Below are 16,708 nucleotides of genomic sequence, written 5' to 3'. Positions count from 1 at the left end.
ATAGATAGATAGATAATCTCCGTCCAGAGACAAAATAGAGATAGATATCGGGGGGGGGGGCAGGATGATCAGTTGAAAAAAAAGTTACATTAAACCATGCTTTTAATTGAACATATTAAGAAATAGTTTCTTAATATTAAGATACTAAGAAATATTTCTGCCAGTGTGTATTAACATGAAATGCAACCATTCCCTATCCCAGGTTGCTTGCTGACATCAGAGTGACATTCAGTAGTTAAAACCACATTTGGTAGTTTCAATTTATAATTTAAAAAGATTCATCAAATTACCTCAGTACTTCAAGAAAAGCCAATCCTTTTCTGCTCATGAAGTCTAGATCCACCTTGCAAGTACCAAGTCTTGGTCACTATTTAAAAGAAATAAATGCAAGTCAGAGAACTTCACATAGAACATCTCCAGAAATAGGTTTCAGTAGGTGTCTGTTTCGGAACATGAAACAAATTGATAGAGCAATGTAAAAGGAAAAAAAAGCTATGTACAATTCACACAATCATATGATTAGTTTATCTATCGATAAGCTAGCTTTCACTGACCCTGTGACACTGATTCATGATAATAGATGCAAGCAACTTGTAACAGGTATAGTTATCACATGACTTATATGGTTTTGTGAATTTCTTGTTACTGACATATTTTTCTTACCTGTTATTGAGGTTTGTTCAAAATACATGCTTACAGCTATCTGGGTTACACTCAGTTACAGTGGCTCTGAGTACACCATTGGAAGACCTGAAGGCCAGGTTAGGGATAGATTGTCATGGAGAAAATCGATTTATGTGGTCACTAGGAGTTGAAAATGATATGATGGCACATAATCAATCAATCAGTCTGAGAGTTGCTGGATTAAAACATTCATTCTCTTTGAATATTATAGTAATTGTGATAATACTCAATATTGTTGATAGAATGCAACAATATTTGCAAGGCCACAGGTTTCCTAGCTATCCTGAAAGCTGCTTTGTGAAGCAGCACAGTCTCCCCAATATTTCTAAGGGGCTACCCTCACTTGTATCTAACCACAACTCAAATGTACCCTGACAACATCTTTTTCTGACATGTTCCCCCTGATGTTGCCTGCATCTCAGTTCTAGTTTATGAATGAGACAACCTTAAGTTGTTCTTGGTTGTACCAGTGTTACAACCCTCCTAAGTCAGCAGCAACCAAGCACAGCCACCAAGTTTGAAAAATCTGTTTTAACTCTGAGAAAACGTACTGGGTGCCTTTGGGATTTTCTGCATTTTAGTATATCTTTATTATAAACATTAACAGGGCTTCTTGTGGGTCCTATTGATATAGAAAAGGAATCTCAGTGGACAAGAAAAACCAACATTTGGTACATATTTTATTTATTTCATGAATAAAGCAACCCAATGTAAGTTATGCTAGTGTAAAAAATTCTTTAGGTTCAATAACTGGTTGCACCACCTTTAGCTGCAATAGACTCAATTAAACATTTCCTGTAATTAGTGGAAATGGATGTGGAAGAACAGACTTAGGCTTAAGATCAAGTGGTTGAATTTATTTGGGCCTCCAAACTCCAGAGATATTCCATTGCTAGTCTTCAGTCGGGGTTGCATTTGAGGCTTGTTTGTAATTTGGGGGTCCTCTTGGACTCACAGCTTCTTCTTGAATAACAGGTAGCAGCTGTGGCTAAGAGAGCCTTTGCACAGGTACATCTAGGGTGCTAGTTCAGATAATCACTCATGACCTGGTCACCTCATGATTAGATTACTGTAATGTGCTCCACATGGGGCTGCCCTTGAAAACGATCCAAATGCTACAGCTGATCCAGAATGGGATGGTGCAGGAAATGATGGGAGTGTCATGTCATACTTATGTGATCCCATTGCTTTGCTACCTACACTAGTTGGCAATTCGAGGTGCTGGTCATCATCTTTAAAGCCTTTCATGGCACAGGACCTGGATATATGAGGTCCAACTGATTCTGCCGTTCTGGTAAACTCAAGCACAGTGGGTGGACCCTGGGTCCCAATGGTTAAATAGTGTCATCTTATGGGACCCTGGAAGCATGCCTTCTCTGTTGCAGTGCCTGCCCTCTGAAATGACATCTCACCAGAGGTTCACATAGCTGCCACACTAATTATGTTCAGGACATTTTTAAAAAACTAGTTGTTCTCCCAGGATTTAGGAGAAAGTGCTTGTGGAGTCCCCATTAGTTAAGTTTGGTTCTTACAGTTAGTTGTATTGCTCTTCTGGTTGGCTATGACATTTTTTATATGTACTGCCTTCTCTTTTTTTATTTGTAAGTGCCCAGAGTTGGAAGGCCTTGAAGATGGATGGATGGATGGATGGATAAACCAACCAACCAACCAACCAACCAACCAACCAACCAACCAAACCAACCAACCAACCTCTCATATCACTGTGTAGAAATTTGGGCCCATTCCTGCATGGCAAACAGGTACTGTTCATTCCAGGGTCTGTCAGAACATTTCTATGAGATTTAGGTATGGACTTTGATTTGACCATTCAAAATACTGCATTTGTTTGTCCATTCTCTTGTAGACTTGCTTGTGTTTTGGGGATCATTGTCTTGCTTTATGGCCCACGTGTGCTTTGCCTTCAGCTGATGTAGGGATGGGCTGATATTCTCTTGATGTATTTGCTGATACAAAATGGAATTCATGCTTCATTCAATTCTGCCATGACATCCAGAACCTGAGGCAGCAAAGCATCCCCAAATCATGACACCCTCCATCTCCATGCTTGACAGTTGGTATGAAGTTCTTATTGTGGAATTCAATCTTTGATTCTGAGCAAACAAAGTAACACTAGTGTAACCCAGAATGTTCCACTTTTGCACATCTATGCATATTTATCCAGAAATGTAAAGCGTGATCAGGGGGTAGCAGTTTTAGGTAAGCATTAGTGTTCTTCTTAGTGAGCAATGGCTTCTACCTTGTTACTCTCCATAACTTCCATTTTTACCTAGTGTTTTCCTGATGGTGGAGTCTTGAACATTGACTTTAGCCAGGGGGGTCAAGGCCTGCAAATCCCTGACGTTTTCCTGGTTTCTTTGTGACTCGGTAGAAATAATATGCTATGTTCTTGGACAGACTTTAACAGGTCAGCCACTCTTGGGTAGAGCTATTATTGCCCAAATTGTCTTCATTTCAAGATGATGTGTCCATGAAATTGGTGAAGCCCTAGAGCTTTAAGAATGGCTTTGTAATTTTCCAGAGTGATAATCATTAATTACTTTTTGCAAAGCTCTTCAGAAATTTATTTTGGATAATCTCTGATGTGATTCTAAAAACTATGTGATGACAGCTTCTTTGTGATAAGGGAAGACAAAATTTGGGCAGCGTTGGGCCAAATCCACCCTGTTTGTTTTAATGAAGTATTCACAAAACTAGCCTAGTCATCACTTTAACTGCATTGACTGACCTGGGTATTCGTTTTTTTACACTGACACATCACATGTTGGATGACTTTATGAAATAAATGAAACAAGCAATAAACTTTGATGTTATCTGATCACTGAGACTCCCTTTATGTATCAATGGAAGATGCATGTAATTCTGATAATATTCAGTGGCAAAGATATGCAGAACTTCAGAAAATCAGAAAGGAGAAAATACTTTTTCACAGAACAAAATGCTTCACCATTTTTTATGTTGGAGGCAATGTCCGATGACAGTAGCTCATGGAATCAGGAAAGTACTCATTGACCAACATAGGTTGCACCCTTCCCTGCCATTCTGTGCTTTCCTTAAAGAGCTAGACACAGCAACTCTGTGCCGGTGGTCTATCAGAATTGTACAATTGCACTAGACTGCTCAGCCAGCAGTACTGTAAGTCCTTTTACTTTATGCCACTTACTAGCTCACTGCAAGCATGAAATAACATATTTCCCAATTCCCAATTTCCCTTCCAATTGCTTCCCAAGCAGAATACTGAGAAATCTGGAAATTGACATTTGTTAGTTATGTAAGGGGGGAGGAAAAGGAGAGAAATCCTAAAAGTGCTGCTTGCAATTCATCTCTGATCTCTTTAAAATCATATCTTCATGATCATCATCATCCTGGATTATGACAGAAGAGGGTGTAGACAGAGAAGCAAACAGCCTATGGATAATGGACAGAGCCTTCAGCCAGCCCACCCTGTTTCTGCTACAGTCCTGTGACTGATGGATCCAGCAAAGTTCCAGCAAAGCTAGAGGAATCAACCACTCAGATGTCACACACCCATAATCAGGACAGCAATCAACTGAAACAGACACATGAAAGGCAGGGCACAGACTGGCAATAGAGGCAGTGTAGTTTTCAAGATGGGTAGGTAGCATTTTAACTCAGCGTTTAACTCTAATGGCAAAGTGAGGTAATTGCAATGGTTGGCTTCACCTGTCCTAACTGGTATAGGTAGTACTTATTTAGTGACTGCCTTGAACAGCGACCATTCACAGTTATGACGGTGATGAAAAAGTAATTTTGTGACTAATGCTTGCATTTACGACCTTCACAGCTCAGTTACAGGTTTGCCATTACGTTCAGTTTGTACATGCTGTCCTGTGTAAAATCATAAGCAGAGTCATGTGCTTTTCCACTTAGCAACCACTTAGTTTAACCTAGTTGCTGGTCCCAATTGCAGTCATTAAACAAGGACTACCTGTACTTGCTATAACCAGAAGAAGCTTCTGCACATGTGTTGGATATATGCAGAAAACTCTAACAGCCTTTGCAAATGCTGGCTGGGGCAGTGAGCTAATACAAAGTCTGGAGATGGCAGTGGGCATAATGGGGGCAATTGATGAAGCCTAAGAAAGCCACACAAGCTTTTCAGAATGTTCTCTAGCACTGCAATTGGTATAATTTGCCAGTACCACTTCACAGACTTTTTTTTTTTTTAAATGCTTGTATCGTGAAAACAGGGAGCTCAAAGTTTAAGTTGTTGCCAATGAAGTAGCTGAAAACTGAGCAATTTGGGGACAATGGGCTAACATACAGAATCTTGCAATCACTTCACTTCTCATTTGAAAGTCTATTGTCAATATCTTTGTTGAAATGGAGGCAAATTCATTAATGACTATGTCCAAATAAGCATGTTACAGACTGTGAGGGTTGCTTGCAATATGGTCACTTATATAGCTTAATTTATATTTGTCCAACTTTCCCATGAGAGTTACTGTTGCATACTTTCCATTAGATCCATACCTCCTGGGTCACATTTAATATTTCTCTGTAGGATTAGTGATTATCTAATTATATCTATAGACCTGCAATTCTTTCCAGTGGATACTGGAATATTCCACAACAGTTTAAGGAGTCAGTTAGGTTAATGAGAAAGTTTAATGCCTCAGTGAATTTGAAGTGAAATAGTTGATGCGAAAGTAAATATAAGATTCATGAAATGATAGCAACTAAACTAAATTTAGCTGCCATTGGATGCCCTCTGTATAGAAATGGAGAAACTTTACAATGCTAAATTTCTGGGTTGTAAAGATTCATTCCCCCATTATAAATGAATACATTCCTTATAAATGAAGAAACATTTGTATATCTTCAACTTCCCCCTCCATAACAAAAATCATATAGTAGACTGTGGCCTTTAAGTTTAATATAAAGGTTTACATATATCTGATAGTTTAGTTTAGACATATTTTGGTATTTGCTATCATATAAATCAGCTAATATAGTATATCATTATACTGTCTTTGCTTTGTAAATAGAATTATAGATGTATTTATACTTCCATAAAAATTTTGTTTTTGAAGTGTAAAATAAGGCCATTGTTCAGTTCCTACTCTTAATGTTTTGAGATGCGAGTTTTGATTCACGCAGGGATGCAAAGTGTAGCTTAGTCTGAGGTATGTTAAATCACTGAATAATTTAATCACATCTGATTAAAAATAAATCAAATTTATACATCACTGGGACAAAGAAGCCAGGAAGAACAGAGAAACAGCTGGCAGACTCTTTTCTAAACAGTTGTTTTATTTGATTTTCATTGTATTAGTTTGCTAACTTATTAAGTTGTGGGTCTTTTTATTAAAGCACAATAGCATTTATCTCATAGTGCATGGATGTATCTCAGCAATCTATCTGGGAAACACCCAGACTAATAGTATAGGTAGTGATAGTGGGAGGAAGAGTCAGAATTAATAAAAAGGGCCATCCTCTTCCGGGACCTCTAATCATGGCTAGAGTTCCTTTTATATTTAAGCAAAAAATGTAAAGCTCAGCTTCATATATCTCTATTCAACATTAATTTGAGATCTGAAGGGGTGAGGTCATCATATACATATGTACATCATACACACCATATCCTCATCTTACCAGACCAGAAGCAGACAGACAAGCACCTGAACAGGGCTAGTGATATTATCACATTCACTACATGATCCCAGCTGGCTGGTGTCATACCAGCATGTTGATAAATACAACTGGCTACCTCATGCCATCTGTGTTACCTGACTAACTGTGATGTCTTTAGGATGGAGAAAGAAGACCTAAACATGTTTGCCAAAAGTACAATGACATATTTAAATTTGGGGAGTAAAATAGCTCTCCAATTCCACCAGCCTTTCAGTTCACAGTACTTTTCATCCAAATATTTGAACAAGCAAACTTTCAGGAGCAAACATTGACACATTTTCATCCTTCATTCTATAGTTATCCTTTGTTGGGACATAGGTATGTTTGACTCACACATTAGATGCAAAAGTCAAGAAAACAGACAGCGTTTAGAAGCAGGTCAGTATATGAAAATATTTAGCATTAGAACTGTCACTTAAATAATGGTAGCATAGAAACCTCCTCCCAGTTTAAATTCCAGAGGGAGGAAGACTGAAGGAGAAGGGTTTGGAAGATGTGGGTAGAAAGAAGGAGCCAAAAGGAGCTTGAAGTCCTAGCTCAAGGAAATCCTCCAGAATGGCAGGTTTAGGGATCTATATTTATTGCAAGGGAAGGCAAGGATTGGCAGCTAGAGATATTTTGTAAAATACAAGTTAGTAGAAGTCATCTTCCTGTAAGAGCTAAGAGAATACTTTTAAAAAGTTGACCTAAACTGTAATGTTAAAGGAATCTGTTTACAACTCATTTTAAGATATATAATAACAGTTAATTTTATTCTTGGTATAAATGCTGCCGTAAACTGTGCTATTTTATATCTTCCTCACATTCTACCCAGTCACATTACCTCATATATATGCCATAAAGAAATAGAGGGGGAAAATCCAAATCAGAACAATGAGGGTATGGAACAGTATGTTCAACTTTTTCAGCATTCTTGCTGGTATGTTTAAAGGCTGTTTCATTCTTCCATGCAAACAAGTCATTCCTTTTTATTTTAATTTTCAGCTCTGCTAGGATCCTGCTGCCTTCTCAGTATATCCAGAAGTGTTCCAGGGTGTCTTTGTATGACTCAGAACAAGCAGCCCCAAACTCTGGGCTGTTCCCACCCTTCCTTTTGCACACACAGCATTATACATTATATGTGTTCAGTGATTTTTTCAGAATAATGTAGTTAGTCCTTTAGAAGTCAACATGTTGTGGCAGATTTTTCAAATATATTGAAACAATGACAACAATTTAAACTTTTTGTGTCATGCTACCTATGAAAAAGGATCCAAGACAAAAAAAATGATGAAGAGTGGATTATGCTATTTTTAAAATAGTTTCTGTAACTTTAAGTTAATTCTGAACCAAATTCAAAGTACTGAAATTGTAGCCAGCATCTTAAGGAACACTTTCTTCCAAATGAACTTAGCTTCTCAATTATGCTATCACAGTAAGATTAGGTATTTGTTTGGGTTGATATGCTGTGAGTATCTCCTTGATACAGTTGGCAGTACCAAGGCTATGGAACTTCATCCTTAGTGAAGTTCATTTGTCACTATACATCTACTTCAAAGAATCTCAAAGTTAATTGACTGATTAGCAATTATCTGATGCACATGTTTTTTAAAAATATTTCTACCTCACCAGGTTTGGGAGTTTTTTTTGTTTCCTCCAACTTCAGATAACAAAATATAATATGCCCACACAGTCTGTCGCAAGATGCTACCTAACTCTTATAACATGTACCAGAATCATTCTGCCTCCAATGAACGGAACATCCTGAATTATAAATTTCTAGAGCAAATAACTTCCAATGCTTGATATTGTTTTATTGGTTTGCTTTATAATATCAGGGCTATGGATACTTTAAACAGTAAGTAACTCCATACTTGTAATATGCTTTATGTTCTCCTTCTCAACATGCTACTTCAGCTTGTAAATATTTTTGTTTTGTTTTCTGTGCTTCCATTAAGAGACTAAACAAGCACCCGAAACTGTCTCTTACCTCCTTATTACACATAGACGCACTCACTCCCCTCTCCCACACTATTATGGCTCCACACAGCAGTCATAACACACTCCAGACAACCTATTTTGAGAAGATTATAGTGCTCTTCTCAGGTAGTTAAAATCACTCAGCCTTTTGACCTTGTGTCCCCTAACAATCCTGAAGGCATAATCACCTGGAATGCACCACTTGTCATGTGTGTCTTTTTACTGAAATAAAAAGCAGCCATCCAGCAACTTGATCCACAGCATCAGGTTCATTTGGAGAATATTAGGATGGGGAAATAGCATGAATTAATAAGATACACTGTTAATTAATGTATTGTCTCTCAAGAGAGGTAGGACATGTAAATAACATTAAGAATGATTAAGTGGCATAGGAGGAGAGTGAGGGGAAGTCAGGCTGGAGTAAAATGCATTTCTCAGGTCATTGGCTTAAATATGGATATTTCATGCTAGGATAATGCTTACATAAGAAAAGTAAATCTATGAATGCTAGCTATCCGTAGGCACCCAAGCCGAACATCAGTGCCAATAGGATGCTGGTTTGCATTTGCTGAATAAATCTATGTGAACCAGACTAGCTAAATGTTCCATCCCTGTCTACTCTGCCTGTACACTGATATCATAATTTGCATGAAAAAGATGGATTATAGGTCATTGTAGTATACAATTTGTGTCTTTCTAAGTAAGTTTTCTAGATTGTTGATATGATGGAGGACTTGGACAAAGAGGTTCAGGGTCACGGGGAGAAACATTTCCTCAGCTCACAACCTGAGCATGAAAAAGCATAGAGGATGAGACTGGCACCACCCTAAGGAATTTGTAGTGTTTAGTTGCAGACTTTGGGAGTTAGGGTTAGTTTGGCAAGATTGATGTCAGGTTCAGCCAAGAAACTCCACGAGACAGTACTGGAAAAGCTCAGTTACTTTATTAGCTTCCACCTGCAAGACAGAATCTCACCAGACTAACTCTAACTCCCAAAGTCTGCAACTAAACACTACAAATTCCTTAGGGTGGTGCCAGTCTCATCCTCTTCGCTTTCTCACGCTCAGGCTGTGGGCTGAGGAAATGTTTCTCCCCGTGACCCTGAACCTCTTTGTCCAAGTCCTCCATCACAGTTGGGCTTTGCTGAGAATTCGGAGCTTTGTAGTCTAGCATATCTGGAAAGTGCCAGTTTGGGGAAGAGTGTTGTTTATTATTGGTAGACTACTGTTGATGTCCTCAGTCTGTAATAAAGGGGTCCAAAGGGGTTAATGTTGCAACAGAGCCACTGTGATGTTGTGGTTAAGATGCTGGACTAGGAGCAGGGAGGTCAGGTTCCAATCCTACCTTACACACAGAAATCAGCTGGGTGACCTTGGGACAGTCTCCACTTCCTCTCAACCCTAAACAGCATCAGCTTCTGCCACAAGCCAACTGATAAACAAAACCCCTTGTTACTGTGCATATTGATAGCTTTGCTGTAAGGGCTAGGCAAGTGCAGTGCACAAACAAGTGGATCTTGCAACCCTACAGGACAAACACTAAGAAAAACACCAACAGCAGCATCACATCTTTATTCCCAGGGACATTACTGAGATATTTTGGATACTTGGCAAAGTTCTCAGGTATAAAGTTTGCCGAAAACTTTACAACTTCCCAGAGATTAGTATAAAAACATCACATTGTCCAGATGGAATGATCTCACTGAAATATTCCTCTCCTTCCTTGTAAGAACCTCACAAAGGAACAATGACCTTGAGTTTTGTTTTTTTTAAAAAAAACAGAACATGATGGCAGAACTATTATTTGTAATAGATAATTAAATAAATTAATAGATAAATTAAATAAATTTTAATCTTTAAGTCTTCTTTTTCATGCTTCTCTGCAACCACAAGTATTAGAAATATTTCTTTAGTCTCCTATTCTTTTTTTAAGCGAGATTCTCAAGATTCTAAAAGGTTGTTCGAGGCCATTTAATATGTCTTCGGCAGCTGCAAGTGCACCATTAACTTTTTAGAAGCTTATAATATAACATTAAAGTAGCATGTCCTATTGCACATTACCAGTTTTTGGTATGCTGGAAGCCCATCTACAGTACACTATTGTTTATTTATGAACGATGTGGATCCTGTGTCATCCTGCCGGTATTTGCTCTGTGATGCTATACCTGAGATTACCCAAATTGTTGCTAAGTTCCTGGAGGAAGTGTTCAAAAGGAAATGTAACCAAACTCTTCTTTGAGTATTGTTTTCCTGCTGTCATCTTTATGATATGCTAATTCCTTGTATTTTAATGTTTGCAATGCCAATAAAGGTTTGAATTTTGAATTTTTTGTTTATTTATTATCCAACCCATTATCTCATTCTATGACACCCTTTACGTTTGCTCAAAAGCTGTATTTTAGGAGCTGCTTTACTTATATTATCACTTAAAATAACAGATAACTTTTCCCTTAGCAAGATAATAATAAGGGCAGAAAATATTACTGAAAGAAATGTATTTTATTTTACAATTTATTTATTTATTTAGTGCCTTTGAGTCAGTGTTGACTCCTGGCGACTGCCTGGACAAGTCCATGAAGTTTTCTTGGCAAGATTTTTGGAAGGGTTTTGCCATTGCCTTCTTCTTCCTAGGACTCAGAGAAAGTGACTGGCTCAAGATCACCCAGCTGCCTTTGTGCCTAAGGTGGGACTAGAACTCAGAGTCTCCCAGTTTCTAGCCTAGTGCCTTAACCACTACACCAAATTCCTTGGCTCTTATTTGTTTCATTAAGCTGTCTATGTTCATCCTAAAAATGAAGAAACTTTGGGAAAAAGTGTTACGTGTTTCTGTGATGAAACTGCTATAGGTTCATCAAGGTTCATCATTAAGATTTATGAATTTTGAGTCATAGGAAAAATGGTCTGTCAATCTATGTTAATCAGTTCTCAATATTCCAGCCTAGGCCCTCAGTAGCACAATTCTAGACAAAATGTAGCCATTTTGGGGCTCTACAAAACAATCTTTGGGGTTCTACACTGGCAATCTTTCAGTCTGAACTATGTAGACTAGAAATGGAATTGGTTCTTGATGGCTTGGATCACAAGTAGTAAATATAAGTTCTCTATAAAATTGCTGTTCTACTATGAAAATAATGGCCTGATTTCATGGCAAGACTTTTAGCTCAAAGATCATATATGGTTCCATTTATATTTATAATTCCAATTTCTATCAGCTCCAGCCAATATGAGAGTTACAGTTCAGTAATATCTTAAGGGCCACAGATTCTCCACCTCAGCAGGAGGTCTTTGGGAAAATGAATGGGATAAGCATTATTAAATTAATTGGTTGCTGTTTTGTATTTTGATTGATCTGTCTGTTGGATTTATGTATTACTTGTTGCTCTTTTGTTGAGTTGTGACCTGTATAAGTAATATTGTTATGTTGTCATACAATATTCTATAAGGCATTTTGGGGCTCTACAAAACAAGATTTGGTAGGTTAAAAGCCTTAAGCAAGAATAAGTAAAACAAGTATTGCAACACGTAATCTTCTGTTCAGCTGAATTGTAGGCATATTAAAATGTATCTGTTCTGGGGAAAAAGATATCTGATTCCAAATTTTAGTCAGTGATGGATTCTAACACAGAGTTGCAGCAGAAAGTCCTTCAAAATACACATATTATGATTAATGAAAATACACAACAGGAGTCTAAAGACTAGAATAGGTGTTCTATATACGGAATTCTTGGTAAATAAGGGCCAAGGGAATTAATCCATAAAATCACATGAAAGTAAAATATATAGCTTGAATTAACTAGCTAATTATTCCTATATTCTAAGATCAGCACTTTTAAAAGAGGCATCACAATACTGAAAAATGTAAAGAAATTACTTAAAATAGTCTAGTTTCTGGACATACCACAGAGAAAATTAATGAAGGCAGTGGTCACAGAGTTGTCTAGAGAAAGATCATTGATTGCTTCTGTTTATAGCCAAGGTCACCATTCTGGGCTACTGGATTAATTTATCTTTCCTCAAATAGTCCAGAAAGATGACAGAAAGATTAAAGAGAATGAAAAGTATAGGAGAAAGCAAATGGAGTTCTCATTAACCAAGGAAAAAATAATGCAGTTAGAGATATTTGGAAAGAAAAATGTCATTTAAAAGAAGCAAGGTGGGATTTCTCTTTTGCTAGAAGTTTGAGATCATAGTGGCCATGTTCTGGTCAAAGTTTTACATGTTTATTTAATGTCTACATAAGGCCACTGGGTGATGTGGTCCGACAGTTTGGAGTGAGGTATCATCAGTATGCTGATGATACCCAACTTTGTATCTCCTCCCTTGGCTGTCTGAGTGATGCCGTGGATGTCCTATCTCAGTGCCTGGAGGCGGTAGGGGCCTGGATGGGGTGCAATGGGCTTCGTCTCAACCCAAGCAAGACTGAGTGGCTTTGGGTGTCTGGGCCTCCCAGTACCAAGGTTCTTCCATCTTTGGTTCTGGATGGGGTGGCTCTGCCCCAGATGGGCCTGGTGCGCAATCTGGGAGTCCTCATGGACTCACGGCTCCTGCTGGAAGAGCAGTTGGCAGCCGTGGCTAAGAGGGCCTTTGCACACCTTCGGGTTGTGCATCAGTCATGCCCATTCCTGGACCAGGAGGCTTTACTCACTGACACTCATGCCCTCATAACCTCCTGTTTGGACTATTGCAATGCGCTCTACATGGGGCTGCCCTTGAAGAGCATTTGGAAGCTTCAGCCGGTACAGAATGCACCTGCCTGGGTTGTAAATAGTGTCAGCTACTCAGGACATGTAACACCACTGCTTCGGGAGCTGCACTGTTTGCCAGTGTGTTTCCAGGTGCAATTCAAGGTGCTGGTTGTCACCTATGAAGCCCTTCATGACTTGGGACTGGGTTACCTTAGGGACTCTCTTTTCCCAGTGGTTTCTACCTGTCAAATCTGGTCTGGGAGGTTGGGCATGCTCTGGGTCCTGTCAGCCAAGGAATGTCAGCTGGTGGGGACCTGGAGATGTGCCTTTTCTGCTGTGGCGCCTGCCTTCTGGAACATCCTCTCTCCTAAGATTAGGATGGTCCTGACCCTTTTGGCTTTTCAGAAGGCCTTGAAGACCTGGCTTTATGCCTGGGCCTGAGGCCCCAAGCATGTGAAGGGCCCCGTTTCATGGTTTTGCTGATACGGATGGTTTTTTAAGATCTCTTGGCTGCATTTATATTTATATTTATTTTTTTTGTACTGTTTTAAATGTTGACTGTTTTTATTGTTGTTAGCCACCGAGAGTCACTGGTCTGAGATGGGCAGCTATATAGATTGAATATATAAATAAATAAATAAATTTTCAAGTTTCACTGACTAAAATGGATTAGATCTAAAATTGCAGAAGCAAACAGGATGCACATTGCCCCATCCCTGTCCCCCCCCCCCCACCTTACAGCAATTTTTCCTTTGTATCATAGCTCCCCATTCCCTATACCATTGCAATCTGTACTGTTTGGAAGAATCTGGCCAACTATGAAATTTTCTGGGGCTGCATGGAGGAAAAGAGGAGGAGACAGATAAAAAGAGGACAAATCCTTCTGTTCAAACAGCTTTCAATCTAAGTCATGGGAAAGCATCAGTGCAGTGTAAAGGTTGCACTGTGACTGGAAGATCTAAATTTAAATTTCCATTCAGCCATGTGATTCATGTGATAATTTGGACTACCACTTATGTGGTCTCTTTTTCTTTTTTTTACCCTAATCTACTCAACAAGATGAGTATAATGACAACATATGGAGAGTGACACCATCTTGAATTCCTGAAGGAAATGCAGGATATAAGGACAACAAACAAAATGGGTTCTTAACTTTATATTCAAGTCAGTAGTATTTCAAATTATTGAAATCGGATTGGATTATGTTCAGAACTTTGGGATATATTAATCAGTACTCATGTTTTGTATCATATTTATACCAGCTAGATTGTCATCATGACCAAAACTGTTTCTTCCACTGTTTCTTTCCACTTCCCTTTGGGTAAAAATAGTCCAACTCTCATTGGGTAGAAAATATAATAACTATAAATATGATTTACTCTACTGCATTATCCAAGTTTATTTTATAACATTAAAATCACTAACATTTTCAACATTTTTAAGGTCAAACTAGTTACTATGTTGACAATGGAATATTGACAGAGTGGCAAGGTGACATTTTACAGGCAAGAATGAAATAAATATTAGAAAATAGTTTACACTTTTGAAATGCTATATAAATCATTAATCAAAATATGATAAAATACCTTATTTGTTATTCATGGTTTACTTTGACACCTAGGGCACAGATGTCTGTACTGAATGGATAGAGAGAATTTTGGAGAGGAAGGAATACAGATCTTCTTGTTCTATTATTCTGAGTTATTGTTTTGAAAACTTGGCACTGGTTTCCAGCGCAGGTGCAAAAAATAGTTTATTTATCTGGATGAAACTGTAAACTATTCTTTGACTCAAACCAAAAATGAGAAGATGAGGAGAGGACAGCACTCACAAAAGACAAGAATAAGCAAGATACAAGGATGGAATACAGACATTAAAGAACAGTTGAAATCTCTTTAGCTTGGTCAGGCATCTGACCCAGTTTCCAATGTAACTGTGTATAAAATTCCATCTTCTTGATTAATGTGACATTTGTTTATTAATTTCTTTTCTACCCCATCTTCTGGGTGAAGCTTTCTAATGGCTTACAAAATGAAGTTAACAAAATAAAACATTTTTTTTTTCATGCAGCATCCCTTTAAAACGTAAGGCATGAAGTCTTTAGCCACATGCACTCAAACAGATAGAAGCAAATATCTTGGTTTGGAATTGTAAAGAGGTATCAAAGACCATAATCAGAGAAGAAAAGAGGTTGCTATAAGCATTAATCACAAACATGCTGGGACTGAAAGCTGGGGAAGCAAATGGATTGTAGTACATATTTCAAGGATGTGCCTACTACCCCTTGCAGTCATCCCTGGAAATAGGGGGTGACAAGGTAATATATATTAGGAAATGAGGGATAGTTCATTGCAGGAGATATATAAGAAGATTCCCTTTTTTATGGGAGCTCTAGGTGGCATACTAAATGTTCTCTCCTCCATTTTTTTCCTACAATGTAGACTAGAACCTAGGTCTCCCTACTCCTGGTCCATAACTTTAATAACTACACCTCACTGGCTCTCTTTTTATCTTTTTGAAGACTTTGGGGTTGGGGAGGAGCTTGTATACATAGAAGGTATAAAATGAGTGTGTTAAGCTTTGTAGATGTTTATCACACCTATTTTGCCCCTTATTTTGTTCTTGAAATGTGAAAAGTTGTGCCATGCATAATCAACAGCATGACTAGGAGTTGCTCTGAGAATTTAAAAAAATGGGGCTGGAAACCTTAAGTTGTCTACCCGTGCCATAAAATAATGGGAAAGTATTGTTCTTCTTGGCTTCCCACTCTGAACATACATTTTTGTTGATGGCATAATTTTTCACCCCAATACCCTTAGTTTGCTCTAAGAGGACTTCTGTAAAGATTAAAGTCAACCCTGGGAACCTTTCAAATGTTACTACACTATCACTCCCATCTTCATTCACCCTATTGGCTGGTGCTGAGTGGAGCTTTAATCTAAAGACAACTGGATGACCATAAATCCTCCAGTTCTGCTGTATGAAGTCACTCATCTGTTGGTCATCAGCATTTTCAGGGAAAACTCCTTTATCTTTCCCCCAAATATTAACCATTGCACTTCCATAATCTCCAGTGTTGACAAAAAGATTTTCAGACAGAGAATAATGTACTGTATATGAAGATGAAAATGCACCAACAAAGTATTCAAGAATCTGAGTTGGATTTAGATTGGCAAATTTACATTCATAAATTAACTTCTTTAAGTCTGAGCTTATATTTATTCTTTATGGAGGCATAAATTCACCCTATAAAAAGAATAGCGATTGAAATCATTGGAAGGAGGATGGTAATGCTGTTAATCTAGCTGCCACTTAGATCTCCAACAAAGGAAGAGGAAAAAATCACTGTGCACTGAGAATCCACTAAAACTAACTAAACATTCTACTGTGGTGCTTTAACTGGTGCAGAATTAACTTTTTTAGAAGATTTAAGTGATCTACTTCATAGGCATCCAAGGTGGTTTCATTGCAGAAATGACAAAAGACTGATTTATAAAAGCTAATAATATGTTTGATTCATTTCTATGTTTTGATATTTTTATAGATATTTCTGTTAGCAAATATGTTTATATTGTTTTAATCTTAATGCTAAATGACAGCAGTTTCAAATAATTATAAGTTAAACACAATGGTATGTTTTAAAGAGAAATCCTAGTGAGCGTGGAAAAAGTGCATTCTTATTTCTATTTCTGTAAAAATCACCATGAC

This window comes from Python bivittatus, unplaced genomic scaffold (genome assembly GCF_059951505.1).
Source record: "Python bivittatus isolate LINGU-HERP-01145 unplaced genomic scaffold, Pbiv_v1 ctg000700_np1212, whole genome shotgun sequence".
Taxonomy (NCBI): Eukaryota; Metazoa; Chordata; class Lepidosauria; order Squamata; family Pythonidae; genus Python; species Python bivittatus.
The sequence above is the reverse complement of the archived record's forward strand: the minus strand, read 5'-3'. Positions refer to the sequence as shown.